Consider the following 20,499-nt stretch of genomic DNA (forward strand, 5'->3'; position numbering starts at 1 on the left):
GCTTTTGGCAAGAATTCCAGAGACTCTGCCGATGACGTCGGGCATCGATTGCTTAGAAACGTTCTTTCGAAGTACATCTGGCAACTGAAATTAGTATTCGATCAGCTTTCTCAATCTGCAAGCAGACTTTCGCTGCTCGCACACAAACCAGGACAGCTCGGTGTAGCGCATGGATCTAAACCAGCTCTTGCACGGTATAACTTTCCGTTAAAAATACTACGGTTAAACAATGTACGAACCTGCTAAAGGCTGGCAGTTGCGCTGTCGCGCGATGCTTTGCAGTGGGCCCACTGTGCAGCTGCTAAGCGAGGCCCGCTCGGTGCTTGACCAGAACACCGATGCTTTTGGCTACGTGTTTAATCTAAAAACGTTTGCTGAAATACCTGAAGATCCTACGTTAGACTGCTGTCAGTCGTGCATTTTGATTGATTGATAAAATTAGGGTTAAGGGTAGTGGGTTAGGAAAGAGCAGTAGTCGGCAGTCCTCTGTCCAGGAGTCCATTGGCCTCAGCAGCGGCTCTGGCCCGCTGCACCAGCATGATCTGATGCTGTGCGACATCCGAGTCGGCTAGAAGGTCCTTCCAATGATCAGGACTAGGGCTATCTATTTTAGGCATTATGGGGCTTGCCCTACATCCCCATGTTGTGTGGTACAGTGTAGCAGTGTCTCCGCACCAGAAACATTCGCTTTTGTATTGTGTTGACCATATCTTGTGGTACAGGGCTGTGTTTGGATATGTGTTTGTTTGTAGACGCCTATAGTGTAGTGGCTTGTTCTCGGCTTAGTGTGTCATGTGGAAGTGCGTACTTTCTACGCCTCTCCCTATACGCTCGTATTGTTTCCCCGTATGTTTCTGGTGTTCTGAGAGGCTCTACCGATGGTTCCGCCGCCCGGCTAGTGAAACCTCGGACGACGGCATCTACTCTAATGTTACCCTCCACCCCAGCGTCGGGGTCCCAAGCAATCGTGTGTTGCCTAGTTGGAGAGGCGCATCATGCTGGCAAGCAGAGCGGCACTCAATAACGAAATAAAAATACTGCCCAACCTACACCACCTGAGGCACAACGGGCTATAGTTAAAGACGAAGCATAACCTTTATTGGGTCCAAAAAGAACACATCTTTCTCCCGATTGTTCAGGAGACTGCATTTAAGAGATGCCAAACGTGGATTCAGGAAGTGACACGTGTTTACCTTATGTGTTCACTATGGAAGAAGCTAGCGTGCGGACCACTCTTGCGATGCCATGGAAAGAAAAAGCTACCGTATATTTTCGCAATTCTATGCGCCCTCCTCTCCTCTACTGTCCCCTAATTTCTCGAAAACAATTAGAAAAAAAAAGGTTGAAAATGTTGCATGAGAATCTATAGGCACCCCCTGTTTGCGGAAAAGAGCGAGTAGACAAAGCTGCCAACGCTCTTTCTCACTCAGTCGCCGAACCGGAGCCGTTGCTGTTAGTCACGACCACGTGGTCACGACGTGGTACGGCGTCCGTGGTGCGAACTCCGGCTTCTTTTGTTGCTGCGCTTCAAAACTATGCGACTGTCGACGGCAAAGAACAGGAAAAGCCGCTCGAAAGCGATCCCGATAACTCTATCAGCGTGTTGTCCCGTGGGCCTAGAGTCAGAAGCCGTTGGGTGGAACTCGGCAGGTTTTTCAGGCGTCGCGGGCCCGCGTTGCTTTGGTGTCAGCTGTATGCATGGCAGCCGTAACGGAACTCAGAATGAGTTTGAAGAGGGCTGCCATAGCCATAGCTAACTTCATGCGAAATATAATAGCGTTTGCCGAAATCATTTTCAATGTTTGTTTGTTAAATAAATTGTTATTTCTTGTCGAGATACGGACGCGAAAACAAAAGAGAGGGAGGGGGGTAATTTAACCCCCCCCCCCTTCGCTTTCCTCATCACAACAGAGACAAAAAGTAAAGGGGGGGGGGGGAGGCTTAGAATCGAGTAAATACGGTATACGCGAAGAGCGATGGATGCCAGCACGGACGTTTGGTAGGGGGACACGAAAGAACAGCACATGACAAAACAGCATGCATCAAAATAGCGCACGTAAAAAACAACAGTGGCAAGAAGGGCTGAAAGCGATCAGCAATAGGCTACCGCTCGCTATTATATGGTAGACAAATGATAGAAACAGGCGTGCACTGTCCGCGTGCGGGATATCGAACGCAAAGCACAGCACACGAAGAGAACCTGGAGGATGAATTATGTACTACCACTGCAATAGTAATATCGATCTGTAGGAATAATCAGTATACGAGAATGGATACTGCGCACTAAAGAGAAACTTGTACTTTATCCTGCACTATTCAAATGGCGTTTCAGATATTGATACGTATAATGGAGCAGCGCTCCGTATTGAAAAGTCTAGAAATTTTGGTGTTAAAGATACAGGCACTGAGAGCTGGAGCCGATGTAAAATGCATATCGGCAACACGCAATTTATCTCCAACATGGCGCAACTTGCCAGTAAAATTCCTTGGCGAGTTTCGTACCTTTTTTTTACGGGAACTATAATTCGAGTCTATGACAGCGTATGAAAAACATTGCAGACATAACCGATTTGCATGTCAGTCATAAGTATCGCATAATAAGACATTAATGAATTTTGTTATATTTTGTTGTATATATATATATATATATATATATATATATATATATATATATATATATATATATATATATATATATATATATATATATATATATGAAGGAAAGAAGCCAACAGTCGGCGAGGCCAAGGAAAGTGTAGGGGATGTATGTTACTTATGTCCTTTTTTTTTAATGTGTACTTCTATAATAAAAGAAATTAGTAATGTAATCTTGTTTTAGGGGAAGATAATTAAACACAAAGTAGCAGAAAAAAACAACGTGCCGATGGTGGGAACCGAACCCTCGACCTCTGAATATCGCGTCCGGTGCTCTTCCAACTGAGCTACATCGGCCGCTGTCCCCTCTACTACTTGCTTGGGTATTTATGTTGTCTGTATACGAACCTTGAGAGTGTTCGTATATGTAGTGAAAAATGAAGACCAACGTGTGAAACAATTTATTGACGTTTCGACCTTCGTCAGAATGTCGGGTTTTTTTTTTCTTTTTTTTTTTCAGTGCCGACATTCTGACGAAGGCTGTTCCACAACCGAAACGTCAATAAATTGTTTCACACGTTGGTCTTCATTTTTCTCTACTATTGACCGCGGCCAAGACTTCATTTTGGTGTATATATATATATATATATATATATATATATATATATATATATATATATATATATATATATATATAATATGCGTTGTTTTGTGTACACACACAGCGTTCAAATTCACCAATGGCAGGATTTGCTGTCTTTTGTTTAAATGCATCCGAACTATAAATATATACCTACTTGATTTCGCTTTTCTTATATATTTGATGACAGTGGTGAGCGTGCAACTTAGTTTATTCTAATGAACCAGGAGTAGGTCACTGCCAAGTTGTAGGTAAGGCTTAATTTACATTACTTAAGTGCGAAGTCGAAGTAATCATCCTTTCTGTGTGCAAAATCGAGTCGCAGCGGTTCCCTCCATCTCCACCGCGTTCTTGAATAAAGCGTCCTTGCGCTGGGCGACCTTCTCCTTGCAACACCGCGCATCGGTGTCGCGTGTGTGTGCACAGACTTCGAGGACCTCGCGCATGGTCTCCGCACCGCGGCTAAAATTATATGTGGCGATTTATTGCCGCCGAGGCGAGACCGTGACCCGCGCGGCTTGTGACGTGTGCCCGCTAAGGGTGAGGATCGAGGGAAGGCATTCAGCAGGCCTTGTCAGCTAAGCGCGGGAGGACATCGTGTGGCGGAAGCCCCGGGGGCATGACCCACTGATCCACATTTAAAACGCAGCTGTGGAGGAAATCGTCGCTGTACATGGTGACGACAGATGCGACCTATGGCAACGGGGATGATGACAGGCACGTCACTGTGCGAATCGTTCAGGCCCACTCTAAAAAATGGTTCAATAGTGGGTAGCTGGTGCCGATTTTTTTTCTTTTTTTTAGCACAGTTTTTGCGCCCCTTCCTGCGTTTCGCGTCGTCGCCGTCGGCGTTGTACCTTGTAACCAGCTCCGCAGCTCCACAGAGGTCATGACCTTGAGCGCAGGAAGGCGACTGCGCTACAAATCCAGGTGAAGGCAGTAAGCATTCACGGCTCGTTTATTTCGGCAATCAAGTACCAGCAATGAAATTATTGGACTTCCCAAAAGGGGCCGGAATGCGGGTGATATATGCGCCATATGCCTCGTTCGCTAACAATGGACGGTGTGCTAAAAAAGCGTGGCAAAATAATAGTTAATTCTTGTGCGTTCATTGCAGTGCTGAAATTATATAGGCGCATAGCTGGTACGAACGATTCAATTTACTGCTTTCCTATTTTATTTGTTTATTTTTTGAGCATGTGCTACAGACGAGGCCGATATGCCTACATTTCCTTGCACCTGGAGGTTTTACTCGGTCTAATTATTACCGACATAGCCACAGTTTATGTAAAGGCTTTCACGACAACCAAAGCTCCTTTTATCCATATAGAAAAATGGAGAATGAAATATGAGACGTACGTTTAAGACCCAACAGTGCGTGGACCCAGCCACACAAAACCGCGTCGCGTAATCAGCTAAGTGGCAACGAGCGCCGCAGATGGAATTCTTTGCTCGTAATTATGGGAGCCAAGAAACGTTTTGACTGCTTCCGGTGCATGATGGATAGAAACACAACCGGAGTGAAGTAACGCAATATGGGGATCGTCTTCTGCGTACAGCCTTCACTGACGCTCTACAAACACCCTTTGATCTATCAAGCCGGAGATATATCATATATGCCGGCTCTTCCGTTCAAATAAACGATGAGTGCGTAACCCTTTCACCGGGCAACAACTGCGACGATTTAAATGATGTTAGTAATGCTAATTAATTGCTTAATTAAAATTAAAACGTATTTTATATCTTTACTGAAGCAGTTTCTATTCCACGCGCAATTACTCTTGCGGGGTAATTCCCAAGCTCGCAGAATTTTCCAAAGACATATAATTTCTCACAATTGTGGGGATTAGAAAACAACCTGGGTTGATTAGAATGTTCAAAGCCGGAAACACAAATAATTTTAATTATTGCTCACAGTAAGCGTTTTGAGGACGCGTGTGCGGTGCTGCGAATTAGCTGAGCATTCACTCATCATCATCATCATCATCATCAGCCTGACTATGCCCACTGCAGGGCGAAGGCCTCTCCCAATTTCTCCAATTAATCTGGTTCTGTGCTAGCTGCATCCACTTGACCCCCGCGAACTTCTTAACCTCATCCGCTCACCTAACTTTCTGCCGCTCCCCGCTACGCTTTCCTTCCCTTGGAATCCAGTTTGTTACCCTCAGCGACCATCGGTTATCCTCTCTTCGCACTACATGTCCTGCCCATGCCCATTTCTTCTTAATTTCCACTAGAATGTCAGTAACTTGAGTTATTTCTCTGGCCCACTACAGTATCATGAAAACAGAAAACGTCAGCTTTGTGTATAAGCTTCAAAGCAGAGTGCCACAAGTCGCACTGCAGTGTTCCAAGTCTGCGCACAGATTCTGTCCTCCGGTGTTATCGCGCGTTTATCGAAATGGAGATACTCGATCGCAACGACAGGGATTATAACCGGCGACCGCTTGCTGAGTGAGTGGCAGATACAGGGGGACTGAGGCGGGTGTCTTTGTAAACATTCGGTGGCAAGATTTCGCAAAAACGTGGCTTTGAGACGAGCGTACAGCATTTGTATATCTGGAGTGAAATGCGGGGTATTTATCGACGACGCTCGGTTGTTTTGAATGTATAGTTAGAGGGGACTTGGTAATTTGCCCCTTCATGAAGGCTCGGAAGTATGCGCATACAAAAGCGCACCGAGTGCATCGTACTCGAGCACATATCTGACGTTCTGAACATCTGTTTAGGCGTACTCAAACTGACGAAGGGACTATGTACTACATACCTATAGAACAGAGCGCCGACCCAGCAACTTGTTTCGAGGCGCTGAGCGAAAAATCGCCTTGGCTACGAGTTTTCTCATTTCCGTCGGAATCGGGCGTTCCATTCAACGCTCCATAAATGCACAGTGCAAAAAACGGCAGCTCAGCCATGTCGAGTGTAGCGCGAACTGTGCCGCGCATTGCAAAATGATGCGATGGTCGCTGGTGAGACATCGGGGCACGTTGCCGTTGCTGTACGGGGTCCTTCTATAATGCTCGTATATTATTTAAGTATTACCCATACAACATACAACAGTTGTGCCGCCTTCTTTTGGCGCTTAAATAACTACGAGAATGAACCAACTAGACTTGCTAAGCATATTACTTGGAGCGGAGTCCTTCCATTAACTCTATGATATAGAAAGGGACAGCAGTGCAGTCATAGTAGGAAGCCCGTTTGTCGGCAGGTGCATATGCGAGAGATGAAAAGGAACAGAAAGCGGACGTTTCTTCAGAGATGGCTTCATCTTCTTGGTCGGCAGCGCTACGGTTGCAGCGTGCGAGCGAGACGAGAAGGGTCGCAAAGTGGCCGGGAAAGAGACCGCCCGGGAAAGAGACCGCGACAAAAGCGAAGTTGCACGGCTGCAGCTGCTGCTGCGTAGTACTACTGGCAGAGCGCTACAATACTATAGCTACAACTACTCCCCTCCTCTCCCTCACATCAGCGCTTGACAGCGCGGTCGGCACGGCTTCGTGTGGCATGCGTGCGGCGGACAGTCGGCGTGCGTGTAGCTGAGTCGGGAAAGAGGAGAAACACCGGAAGGCCGGCTTCACGGTCGAGGTAGCGGTGGTCAGGAGGAGTGGCCGAATGTCTTGGTGTCGACAGCAGAACGAGTCCGTTACGGCTAACTGCGCGTGCCGTTCTTGTCCATCTACGCTCGCCGAAGCCACAGGCACCCGGCCGGGAAAGATGAACGTACCGGTGATGGGGTATGTTTCGATCACTTTTGTGAGGTGCAGTCAAGTGGTCGCAAGTGTGAAACTATGCGAAGTTTGCGTAGCGCTGTCAGCTAGGAAACCTAAAGCGCACCTGTGCACACTGCCTGAAACGTCACAGGAGTCGAGCCGTTAAAGCACCTAGAAAACTTCAGCTGCTCACGAAGAGATCACGAAAGATAAAAGGCAAAGGTACGCATGTTCATTTGGCTGCAGCTAATGAGCTATGTTCAACTCTCTGATGAGCACAGGGGTAGGCGGTTGCGTGTATTTAGGTGGCGCGCCTCGTCTGCTCTTGTAAATCGAGGCAAGTGGAGCGCGCGCGTGCGCGTCCTTCGCAGAGGACTGCACGTGCAGCCGTTGTTGGCTCTTAAGCAGGTTGCACCGTCTACTGCGCCGCACGCCCGCGAAGTGGAACCCGAGTGACGGTCAGGGTGAGGGCATGGCGGCCCCGTTGCGTCATGCCGCGGGAGCTCTTCCAACTGGACCTCTGTGCAGAAGCGCTCAGCGCAGGCCCCGCGCCTTTCTAATCTCGGAGCTGGTGGGCCCTTTCCTTCTTGTTTCTGATGCGAGGCTGAGTAGGAAAGAGAGAAAGGAACTTTTGTAGGGCTTCCAACGTGAGCGTCTTTCGCCATAGTCGGCGCCAAGAATGGGTTTTGCATGTGGCTACTCTCCGCCGCGTGCCCCGTTCAGCGAGTCCCTTATGCAGCTTGTTTACGGGCCGGGCGGGTATCTTTCTTAAGGATCCACTTGAAGATATCGGTTGTCCGGCACGTTTAGCGACCATTTCGAGCAGCTGCATAGGCACCGTCTCTTTTCTTGAGGAAAGCGAAAGCTCGTTCTGCCTGAAGTACGTTCCTTGACCGTCCCTGTCAGCTTGACTTCGCATACCATTCAAGATGCTCGGCTTTAAAGCTGTAGAGGCTGCGGCTCTTCTGACGGTCGTTCCACGTTCCTGCGTCGATTGTCTCGCGGCCAAAGTGCTTGAAAGAAATACAAAGAAAATAATTGGCAGTGAAAGAAACAGTCGAAGACGCATTGTCTCCCGCTCTGCCTCGTGTACAAGTTCGCGCATCGACCGCGCACCTGCATCGGGACAAGAGCGCGGACGGTGACGAAACCGGAGGAGCGGAGACGCCTCCGAGCCTTATTGCTCTGCGGTTGTTGACTTGCGAGGGGGTCCCAACTTCGATCGCTTTCGAAACCGCTCTCTTGGGCACGCTGCCCGCTGTTCGCGCTCTGCGAGCCTTTCACGTTCTATACCAGCCGGAAAGGGACGGGCAGCCGGCGAGCACCGCGAAAGGAATTGAATAAGCGGAATACTTGGCGCGTGCGCTGCCTTATTTGCATGTGCAACGTGACGGCCCCTATCGAACATTGCACTGCTTTCGACCGGCTAAGCCAGCTATGAAGAGAGCTCGTGACATGACTGCGAAGCCTTAACGTCTTCAGCAAAGCGTCCGAGATAGTTGTCTAGAAGCGTAGTCCAAGTCTCTCGGCCTTCCTGTCCAACATTAATGAATGTAAATGATAGGCAACCGGTCTTAGCATTCAATATTATATATTATATATATATATATATATATATATATATATATATATATATATATATATATATATATATATATATATATATATATATATATATATATATATATATATATATATATATATATATGAACGCGGCTTCTGAGAATATGTATTATGTAAGCAAGCTGACACGGATGCTGGCATGCATGCACCGTGTATTCGTTCACCTCGGGACGCTCGCGCGTGACAAAACCCGGCTCGCTATTGTGCCAATCAGTTCGACAAGGCGTTGTCACCGGCTGCAACGCATTCCAGAATCATGGACGCACTTGTTGGCTGAACTCTACGTACGCACGGTGTAGGGAAATACGCAGTACAGTGTTTCCTTCTGAGAGGGAGAGAGCTCATAGCATGCACTCCTCAAGCTCTCGAGTGGTGTAGACTGGAGTGCCTGCTACCATCGGAGATTTGATGCAATTGGCAAAGGATGAAATTCGAGACATCCGGTGTGGCCAGCAATCGTCTCAGTGAACTGTTTGACAAATTCTGCATATATACTTTAGCAGACAACGCTCTCAAACACGACAGTGCGCGATGCCATGACGTCTCGCGTATGAGGTCTCAGCGAGTACCATGGCCTCTGTGGCTGGTGCACTATAGACGAATCGACAGCGCTTTCCGTGGGTCGTCGTCGGCTGCTTCGGGCGGCCGTAAAGATACACGCCGACAACACGATGCGCTTGCTGGGCACTGAGCAGCCTCGTGGAAGAAATAACTTTGACGCATCGACGATGACGCGACTGGAGGGAGCTTTCCACTGCTCGCGTTCATAGCCCACAGCAGTACCATATGCTCATGTTTTAATATATGATCAACATTGCCGTCATCACTTATCGTTATTTTCGCATGTGTACATCCACTGTGTTTTCCAAGATGGCAAGAACGCCGTCATTGTTGCGTATACCTCATCCGCAGTTCCATGCCCGTTAACCTAAATCATGATCAGTCGGAAACAGAAAGGCCACTTAAATATTCGCTTCCTGCTAGTAACTAAAATAAGTAATTAATTTCTTTACGAATTACAAGAAACGCGACCTTTCAGCATTGTCACATTAGTACACTGCCCCGCAACCTGATACACATATAGGCCCTTGCCGATTGCGTGAAAACTTTAATAGTCGCATGTATGGGCCCTCTCTGAAAATAAAAAATAGACGAGAGAAGAAAAAAAAAAGCAAGAAAAGGTCTGTCGGCTTGACTTCAACTTTCCGCGACATCGTTTACTTGGCGCAAAAAAAAAAGGGGGGGGGGGGAAGAAAATGATTAACGAGTTCTTGCTGGATGCAGGCTTTCATGCAATTTTAGACACAATTTATTTTCATAAGGCTGCACTTTACAATGATGAGAAGTTAATTCACATACATGTTTTTGCATTAACAAATTATTAGACCAATTTTTAAAATTAACTTCATTCAGTGCGATCAAGTGGATCGGTGCGGACAAAATGTGAAAGCATACGCCTCTTCAGCTCAGATCCGCTTACGCAACAATGATGACTCGTTAGACACTTCGTTATATCCTAGCCTTTAGTGACGTTTTTCGTTATATCCCAGCCTCTCCCACTTTTCCAGAAAATGCGGCGTCGGCATTGTGAGTGAAAAATCACAAGCATATAGCTCTGGCTGGTGACATGATCCATGCTCTGATTGGTCGTCGGGTTCTGTGACGTCACAAGACCACCTGAAATGGCCGAGTGGCAGCCTTTACGATGGAAGGAGGAGATCGTAGTCCAGCCTTTCACGAATTTCGCATCCCGTCACGCCGCGCAAGCACGTTTCTACTACGTGGTTAAAAAGGGGATCCACATCGGTGTCGGGTCACGGGTGGTGTTTCAAATAACGTGATATCTTACGAATGTTATGGTAATAAGTATGTGCGCGTGCACCGCAATAGAGGCACAAATGATTAGCGAATACACGTATATAGGAACGAAGGGGCTGACACACATGAGCGGAGATGCAGAGATGCGACATGGGCTCAGGAGCAGGAAAGCATTAGGAGAACTGTTCACATTATTCGCACAAAGAATAGTATATAAAGAGACGTCACATCAAAAGTGGTAATAAAAGGGAAAGAGGAAGACCAATGGGTCCTCCCGCACTTTTCTACCAATCAGCGGGGCTTTCTCTTCGGCGCTAGCGTTGGGAAGAGTGAAAGACGCGGATAGGCCCAACTTCGTTGCTGGGGTGGTGGAGGCTCGTGTTTTGAGTTTTTTTTTTTTTTTTTTTCACACACCAACACCGGGGCGCATAGCGGTCTCGAGCCTCGAGTATATAACTCACCTGAATTCAATCGGTCACGTCACCTGTGTTCGCGCAGGTATCGAATATTGGCAGACCTCAGATGAAGGGGGGGGGGGGGGATGTAGTGTCGGATGGCGTTGTGGTTGCGTAGGAGAACGCAGCCATGACGAGTAGTGTTGCCGCAGCAGCCAGGCAGCTGGCGCCACGACGTCGTCTCGAGGCCGCTGCAGCAACCTGCTTGCTGGGGCCGCTCGGTTTACTGGTTGGAATGCCTCTGGGGCCCACGATCTCAGTAACTCCTTGTTAGGCAAATGATTTGTATTTGTTTCGATCTCGGTACGTGGCAAGCTAGATGCCGCGTTAGATACATCCTCAGATTGAGCGAAGGATTCACTTCGAGATAACATACATTGTTAAGATCTAAAGTCTGATTGAGAACGGAGTTGTGGATGTCATGTAGAGGCAGATTCTTTTTGGGAAGGGCACCAGCGAAACGCATGCAAGAAGAAAAAAATATCCTTCGCTTTCATTTTGAGCTTGCTCGCTAAATGTGCTGGGACACGGGCGTCACGCGCCATCTACTGTTCGGAAAAATACGGTCTTGACCCATTCACAGCTGTCGTACATGGGCGCTCCTCCACCGAATCTACTTACAATAAGGCTTACAATTGACTTGCACTTGACGTCACGGGCGCTATGACGGTGCACAAGACTAGTTTCGCTTCATAGTTAGCGTATTAGACAAACTGGTATCTACTGCTGCGTTACCGGTCCACGAACATGGCGCCCAAGCTGACGTCAGCGAAATTGGTATACAGTGCTGTGTTAGCACTAGTGTGTTTAGAAAGCAGAGCTGCGAGGCGTCATTGTGATGCTTTCATTTTGGCTTAGCCCGCGCTGCTTGGGCCAGTTTACCCACACTGTCTGAGCTGGGAACGGTGCGCAAGGCGAGCACATCTCACTGCGTCGCAGTCGTGGGCGTCCATACACGCTGCTACTTCGCCCGACCGAAGACGCAGAGTGCGTCCGTCGACGAAGACTTTGAAATGCAGTAAATGTACCCCGGAGCGAAGCTGCTATCCAAGCCTACAACGCTCGTAGAGCAATGGAACGCGAGCGCCCGAGGTCAACGACTCGATCTGCAAAAGCGCTTACTTCACACGGGGTAGCGGAAAGATCCCATGTCTTTACGCAAGGCCGGGGCGGTGCGCTGTCCATTCACGGGAATCTCGTTTCCGCCTCACGGTCTTATCGCCTGTGGTATGCATATCACTTTTGCATGACGCGAGCGGACCTCGCCATCGACGTCATCGCAGCGAGAGGGGCATATCGAAATGCCCTTCGCAGTGGCTATTGGTCGTCGCCGCCTGCATAAGTGGCTCAAAGAGGAAGCCACTGCAGGCTCCCCCAAAACGGGCCATGGCGGCTTCGTCAACGTTCTTCGGCGGCACGCGGCTCGAAAATCCCGATCCTCGAGCTCCGTTCCTTCGTCCGAAGCCTTGGAGCCAGTTACGCGGACGCATAGTTTATCAAGGCTGGCAGCTCGCGACCATCGCACGTCTGCAACACAACGTCGTCGTGGTTTGTGAAACGCCACGAAGGAGCTAAGTGCCTGGTACTGAGCGGAGTTGCGACATGAACAACGCACTTCTTAGTGATATGCAACTGAATGTCGTGCGACTTGCGAGCCATTTATATATTTAAGCTGCGGGATTGTAATGGACGCGCGACGGCTTCGACCGGGATATAACTGGTTGCTCGTGATCGATACCTTTGCTGTCTCGCCGTGCTCGCATTGGATTTTGAAATATTTTGATTCCAGCGTCACTTTTTCATAAGTTCAAGTCTCCTTCCTTTCTTCATCCCAGTCCCATTCGGAAAACACGTGTCTATATGCGTACAAATTCAACTGAATGCAGACATCCGCTGTGTGGTCTAAATGTGACGAGGCTGAAATTTGGCAATCGTGTAGGAGCACATCGAACATTTCAGGATGCAGGCAGCTCAGACGATTTATCCATTGAAGTCGTTTGTATTATCGGCTGATATCTGGTAATACTTTCAAACATATCACCTATAAGTAACCATATATACTTGATCACGCACTGCTTGCTATATTTTGTCCATTTGGATACTTGTATGGAATGCGCTATCGAACAGCTGTGTAATGATATAAAAAGTCTGGAGGAAGTTTAAGCCTCGTCTTGTGTGAACACGCGATAGCTCCTTAAATACCGGTTTTCATTCCGCGAACCTTTGGCAAAGACTGATGCAGAGTTTAACGAAGTGCTAAACGACTTTAGGTAGTTTAGATTTTAAATAATAATAATTGGCGCTGTCATGTCACACACTTGTTCTGTGGACACCTGAACCGCGCCGTAAGGGAAGGGATGAAGGTGGGAGTGAAAGTGGAAAGAGAGAAAGAGGAGCCGTAGTGAAGGCGCTACGGAGTAATTTCGACCACCTGGGGATCTTTAACGTGCGCTGACATCGCACAGCACACGGACGCCTCTTCGTTTCGCCTCCATCGAAACGCAGCCGCCGTGGTCGGGTTCGAACCCGGGTACTCCGGCACAGTATTCGGGCGTCTCACTACTGCACCACCGCGGCTGGGCACGGTTTCGATTTTGTCTCACTTAAGAGTGGACGCCTACACTTGCAGTGAACGGTACACAATTGGAGGTGCGCATATTTTGTAGGTTCGTATCTCCATCGCAAAGTAGCCCCTGACTTGACTCGCAGATGGATGCCCAACGGGGATCAAAATAGTATGACGTCACACTGAACGCTGCGCAAAGAACACCCCACACCGTTTTTCTCAATTATGGGTGACAGCGAAGCGTCTTCTTCTGAATTAGGTGTATACGCTTCATCTAAAAACGCTACCCTAGGCGAGACCGCATCATTTGTGCACAGTGCCGTTCGGGTGAGGTCATTTCGTTTCTCTAGAAGACAGGGATATTAGCACCTCGATGTGAAAAATACGTAATCCGACGGAAACGCCGATCGGCAGTACCCAAGATATTCACCTAAGAATGCCGTCGACTAGATTTTCGGACCTGTAGTTTCTCAAGCCCTTGGAAGTTTTCTGTTTTCGTCATTTCTCTGACAGAATTGCATTTTCTAACTAATATATGCTTTCATTTACTGTACACCTGGCACGCTTTTGAGAATTATTTTTCCTTTAGTGAGTAGAAGGTATACTCACAGTGGCATAAGGCATGCGCTGATCAAGCATGCCAACCAGAACGATTTGAGACAAAAGTTTCGTCGAAGCTTCGGAATTCGGCCGCCGGGCATCCATTGGCTTTGAAGTAGGTACAGTCATGTATGTATACCTGTCGAGCACATACCTTTTCCTTGCATGTGCTCTACTTAATCGAAGTGCTTGGTGTAAGGCCCGTGCTCTGTTCGGCCTCAGTGGTTGTTGGGTTGTCTGTGTAAGTTTCTATGCCAGACCCTCGTGTATGTGTTGATGTATATCTGTACTTGTGTTTTGGGAGAATTTCTCAGCTGGGTGGCCTAGTGTTGAACTGCGTGTCGCGTTCTAGTTCCTAGAAGGAGAGCATTAGTTCTAAAATGCGAGCGCTTCCTTCGGACCCCCCTCTGAGTTTATTTTCCCTTTGCTATTGGAGATAGGAGAAGCGTCCCTTTTGCCTCTCCTCGGACCTCATTAGCGCGGTCTCCCGCTGTGCCGTCGCACGAGTGGGAGCGACCGGAGGCCATAAAACCCGAAAAGGGGGGTCAGGCTTTTGTCGCGCTGCACTGCGATGTGTAGCGTGCATCTGGTGCGCTTTGCGAAGGTTGTCGAGGAGACAGTTTGCAGTAAATGTGTTTTTATTTTTTTTACTTGTGGAAAGGGGCATGCTCCCGGTTCATCTCAGGAGCGCGGGACTGCGCCCGGGTGTCTTTTGCTGGAGCTACTCCTTGCGTGAGGACGCTCGTGCTGGCGAGCACTGGGAGTAGTGGTTGCTTTGGAGCTGGGGCAAGAGGCGCCAGCCCGACTGCGGGGACGCGGAGTCCCTGGTTGCTCTGCTTTAGCGGCCGGCGCGGCCAGTTGCCGTTCGTCTCTGATTGTTGCTCCCTTGGGGAAGCAAATCCGGCTTGACTCTTGTATCATCTCTTGTATATAGTCTGTATAAAGTTCTCCGGTTCATTAAGAAGCTGCTCCACCAAGTGTCATTTATCTCGGACGGATCCACTGCTGGGAAGCCCGTCGTATCTTTACTCTTGGTTATACGGTTTTCTGACCAAACCCCGTTTAGACAAAAAACGCCTTCTGTCATGTCGCTCTTTGGGCGAATGTGTGTACGCGGCATAAAAAGTCATCAATGCTACACTAACATCATCGTAATCACCACCATCATCACAAAAACCATCAAGCTTAGCGAACGAATGCGGCAGCGTTCCCCCAGCCAGAAAACTATTAAAGCTTTGCGCTCTATTCCACATTTTTTATCGCTCCTATTTCATTTTTACCCTGACACAGTCCAGTAACCTTATCTGCATTCTAGAAGAGGAGCGAACCTCTGTCCACGCAATCACGGCCTCTTTTATCTGCTGAAGTCGTTGACACCGAAGAAGGGTCCGTGTAATGAGGCGGTGTCCTCAAACCCGGTGGAGCACCTGATAAGGGATGTGACGCAGACAGCCCCGTAGACGCTGTGGCCCACAAACCTGACGCATTCTGCGGGCGTTCTCCCATCTTCTCCGCAGCGGCCAGTGGTTGGGGCCGACACGCGCTGTCTCGATTTTCCTTCCACTTCGCTCGTTATCTTGCAGCCACCGTGCCTCCTATCGAGGCATGTAATCGTCGGTCCCGTGACGGTCGGACACAATTGGTTCGATACGTCGTCATACGAACTTGCATGTGGTGCATATACATCTTATCTATTGCAAATACATAAAGCGCAATGATGAGATAAATAAATTACACTGCTTTTCCTCTTTAGACGAGGGATATTTCATGGGCCTGGTTTATAGGGATCTTACCTGTACTCACTGGGCTTGAAACGTGGAGGCTAACAAAGAGGGTTCTACTTAAGTTGAGGACAACACAGAGGGCTATGGAAAGAAAAATGGTGGGGGTAACATTAAGAGATAGGAAGCTCGAAGATTGGTCAGAGAAATAACTCAAGTTACTGACATTCTAGTGGAAATCAAGAAGAAGAAATGGGCATGGGCAGGATATGTGCGAAGAGAGGGTAACCGACAGGATAACCCATCGTTGGCGTGATAAAGATCTGCCAGTGACTGTCTCACTGTGACACCGCACCTGAAATCTGTGATGTGCGTCACTTGTTTTTGACGTGTTCAGCAACGACTCCGGTTAGACAACGGCTACTCATGAAGGTGGGCCCGGTGGAACCGCGATTGTGATTACGAGAAATGGACAATGGACAATCACTACACCGCCAACCTCTGCGAATGCCTAAGCGCAACTGGACATCATTCCTTCTTTTAACTTTCTATCTTCTGCATCCCATTCCCCCTTTCTCAGCTGATGCCTTGCGGTAAACTTTTCGAAAAAAAAAAAAGATAACACACTGGATTCCAAGGGAAGGAAAGAGTAGCAGGGGGCGGCAGAAAGGCAGGTGGATGGATGAGATTAAGAAGTTCGCAGAGGTCAAGTGGATGCAGCTAGCACCGGACAGGGCTAGTTGGAGGTGTATGGGGAAGGCATTCGTCCGGCAGTGACGGCAGATGACGACGATGAAGGTTTAGGTTGTAGGAACAGGAGCAGGCACGGCACCAGCATTTTCGTAGCGGAGCGGTATAGAACGCGTAGTAGAGGACGACGGGGGGTGAAATAAAGAAAACAAAGTGCAGCGGTAAGCGCTTGGGCTGTACTTTCAGGGAGCATGCTCCACGTCTTTGGTTAAGCGCTGATTTAGCTTCGTTTTTCTGGTGGCCAGGCAAATCTTCTGGAGTGGCAATCGCCCCCCCCCCCCCCCCCCCCCCCCCCTGTCCCTCCTTGGTCACTGTCTCCGAAGGACTCAGTAGTGGAAAATTCCGTATTCATTCCGGCCTTGTAGTGTTCCCTTATACGAGCACTAATAATACTCAGCACACTGACGTCTTTTGATGACGTCAGCGCGATGACGTCATGATAATGCCGGCCTATAATGTAGAACAGACGAGCTGATCTTACGTTCCCTTTTCTTAAACATATTTCCCTGACCAGTAAAACGCGACCGCATGCCAAACCAAGATGCTGACAGATAGATCCTGACTTGTGTGCTGAGCGGAACTCATAGTATGCGCAGGTTTTTTAATAGGACCAGCCTGGCATGCATAAATTCAGAAGCGCCCAATTATTTCAAAATTTGTGAACTAATGCGACAGTCTTCCTTAGCACATATGCTCACTTTCCAGCATTCTTATCGCTTTATTATCAATCACCGAGGCACCATGCGGAGTCTGGAAAATGATATACATTTTCTCCCTTTATAGGTTTGCATACTTTTTTTTTACAATAATTAGTTTATGAGATGGTAGTTATTTACTCGGAGAGCATGTAACTGGCAAATAACGGGAAAATAACTTCTCTGCCCACATAAGGGAGTGAAGACGTCCCATCATTTTTCCGAACGCACTCTCTTGATTCGTAACAAATTATTATTATTATTATTATTATTATTATTATTATTATTATTATTATTATTATTATTATTATTATTATTATTATTATTATTATTATTATTATTATTATTATTATTATTCCACAAGTGACTACCAAAACCCCCGCTCTAATACCGATTCCTGGGGAAACCCCTCATAAAGCGATTGCTTTTTCTTTATGGCGTCTGGCGGCTCCTAACCGTGGTTCATTACAGGCGCGACACAGGTGGAAAACAGGTAGTTGCCAAGCTGAGTGCGCGCCAGCGTGGAAAAAGGCTGGTCCCACGTTGCAAGGAGAGACGAGATCGTAGCCTAGTCACAACACACAGGCAGCGCCAATAAACACCATACCAACACCGGAGCAGTGGGAGGCTGCGCTGTCCGGCTCGCGCTCAATCGATCGTCAGAGCGCGCAAGACTGCAAAGGGCACTGGGACCCTGGACTGAGGGCCCCATCCACGCCGAAAGAATTCCCTTTGTCTAAATTCATTCATTCATTCATTCATTCATTCATTCATTCATTCATTCATTCATTCATTCATTCATTCATTCATTCATTCAAAACTGGCATCACGCCTCGAGTGGACGATGCCGTGCGTAATCATTATTGCCGGCAGGCAATGAAACAAACCACTCGTTGTCGGACGCTGAGAAAACAGAACTCTGGACTAGTTGGGGCCTGTGTTGTAATTCGACACTTGCCTCAAACTGCGCGCAAGATCTCTCCTCCGGCGCCTAGCGTAACGCCAGCCAGACTGAAATGGAACACGAACTCCGTGAGCGCTTGAGAATAAATTCCGGAATGGCGTATGTTGATGAACGAACAGCGACTAGCACAGGGTTCTTCTGTGGCGTGTCTCCTGCGCCGTTTGGTGAAACGGACCATCAGCTTGCCCCAACTCCGAACCGTTTATTTGTCGGAAGCTCTTTTTGCGAATGGCATCTGAGTTGAGCTCCCACCATTGCCAAGACTCGTACAGGTGTGATTCAATCGGGAGACTCGGTCGCCGTCGACGTACTCGACAAATGCGTGGCCTCCAGCGTCGGCCGACTTTCCGCGACGCTGAGCGCCACGTGCAACGCACGTGAGGCGCACTTTGAACCGGCTGGAAGGAGTTTCGCAAGCTACGCGCAACGGCGGACGCGCCCACCGTGACGTCACTCGCCAGGGGCACGATCCTCTCCGCGCAGCCACCCTTGCAGCACCACAAACAGCCCCACGTCACCGGTGCGCGGTGGCAGCGTTCCGGGCAACAGCTGCGACTCGCCTCCGGATGACGTGCCTGTACTTCCTCGGCTGTGACTGACGATGGAACAGGCATCGCGGTGAATCGCATTTTGAACCCTTTGGAACGCGAGCTGAAAACGTTTCACGCGCTCCTGAAAAATGCATAGGTGAAGATATTCAGCTTGGTTTATTCTACCGGAAAGCGACGGCCTTGTCTCACAGAAAGAACACATATGGGCAGGACAGACGCTGGAGATAAAAATCTAGAAATAAATACAGCTTAATTGCGCTTGCCTTCTCTGTCGCTGTAATCGCGCGGTAGCTGAACTCGCACGCTCGATTTAGGTTTGGTTTGGGGGGTTTAACGTCCCAAAGCGACTCAAGCTATACGAGACGCCGTAGTGGAGGACTCCGGAAATTTCGACCACCTGGGGTTCTTTAACGTGCACTGACATCGCACAGCGCACGGACGCCTCTTCGTTTCGCCTCCATCGAAAAGCGGCCGCCGAGGCCGGGATGCGATCCCGCATCCTTGGGAACAGTAGTGGTGCGCCTAAACCACTGCGCCACGCCGGCGGGGCGTACGCTCGCTTTTGCCGACACTTTGTTCGCAAAGCTTTCTGTCCGTCCGATGTTTAATATGCGGCAAGAAATTTTGAACGGCATTGGTAGCAAAAATGAAGAAACAAGAGTCTGTAGCCTGCGCCAGAACATGCGAAAAAAAAAAAAAGGAGGGGGTAACGGCCTCGTGAATTCCCGTTTTGAAGAACACAGTAAAGCCCCTGGCTTTATCAGGCAGGATACGGCGCCCACTCTACGCGTATCGAATATCGAGTAGCCCGTTAATCGTCGCCATGATTGTTGCATTCAATGGTTGGCTAGTGCAGCGGGGGGTCATTACTCCTATAATCGAAGTCGGCGCCACCTAGTTTAGGGGGATTCCCCGAAACCCTAAGTGTGCGGTCTTCGCCGGAGTGATGAAAAGCGTAGGTGGCGCTGTCAGATCGCACGAACACATCACGCACGCCGCAGAGGAAAGGCTCGTGTCCTGCGTGAATTTCGCTGCATCGCATTGCTTCTCTGTCGTATATGTTGTTGATGGTTGGTCAAGCAGGATAACACGTGTCTGCAGATAGCGCAGTCACAGTTTCCAGTTCGTTTCCTCTGGCTCCTGTGCCCTCCCCTACTGAACGCTCTCTTTTTTGTCTTTTTTTTTTTTTGCTCACTGCGTACCTTTTCCGATTGATGAGCTTGACCGTTTGGTTCACAAGGGAATGTTCGAGGACATCGAAGCTACATTGAATGCCCTTCCTCCAGATGATCATAAGTACACCACTATAGGCACAATTCTAGGTCGCAGCTTATATTGCAGTATATGTGGCTTGAAAGTTCATCCACAAATCAAAATACAGTACTGATTCTGCGTATTTCATTTAGGGCAAATTACGCGCGTACAAAAAGAAGAAAATGAATTCATCTCAAACTTAGACCACGGAGGTCTTCTTAATCTATTTGCGGAGCTTGCAGAGCTCGTAAACACGCTGGAAGAGTCACACTTTTTTTTTTTTAGTTCAAGATCTATGATCAATGCAAGCAGCATCCGTGATTTTGCGGTTCTTTTTCTTTTTTCTTTTTTTTTTTTTTTTTTTTTTCAAAGCGCGTAGGTTCCTGAGCCTCGATGTCCTACCCATGATATAGAAATGACGCTTCGCATAGTGAAGTTATGCAATTCCATTTTTATCTGAAGTCACTAAACCAAGAGCAGAGCTGTAAGACAAAGCAAATAAGGCGGCTGAAGGTGAGGAGGTGCAAATAATCTTGTTTTAGGGCTATATAATGACT

The 20,499-nt window shown here is 48.3% G+C and overlaps 1 protein-coding gene across 2 annotated transcripts in view; it reads left to right on the forward strand.

Annotated features, from left to right (window-relative positions):
- The window catches only part of LOC146192592 (ADP/ATP translocase), a 34,826-nt gene that overhangs the window by 2,672 nt on the left and 11,655 nt on the right, over window positions 1-20,499 (forward strand). The window contains exon 1 of one of the 2 annotated variants that reach the window (XM_084602491.1): window positions 6,769-6,969. The exons of the other annotated variant lie outside the window; for it this stretch is intronic. The gene's annotated coding sequence lies outside the window, so the exon portion shown is untranslated. Of the gene's footprint in view, window positions 1-6,768; window positions 6,970-20,499 lie in introns of those variants that run through there. 2 annotated transcript variants of the gene reach the window in all.

The sequence above is a fragment of the Amblyomma maculatum genome, chromosome 4 (assembly GCF_055883805.1).
Source record: "Amblyomma maculatum isolate TAMU_Amacu chromosome 4, ASM5588380v1, whole genome shotgun sequence".
Classification (NCBI taxonomy): domain Eukaryota; kingdom Metazoa; phylum Arthropoda; class Arachnida; order Ixodida; family Ixodidae; genus Amblyomma; species Amblyomma maculatum.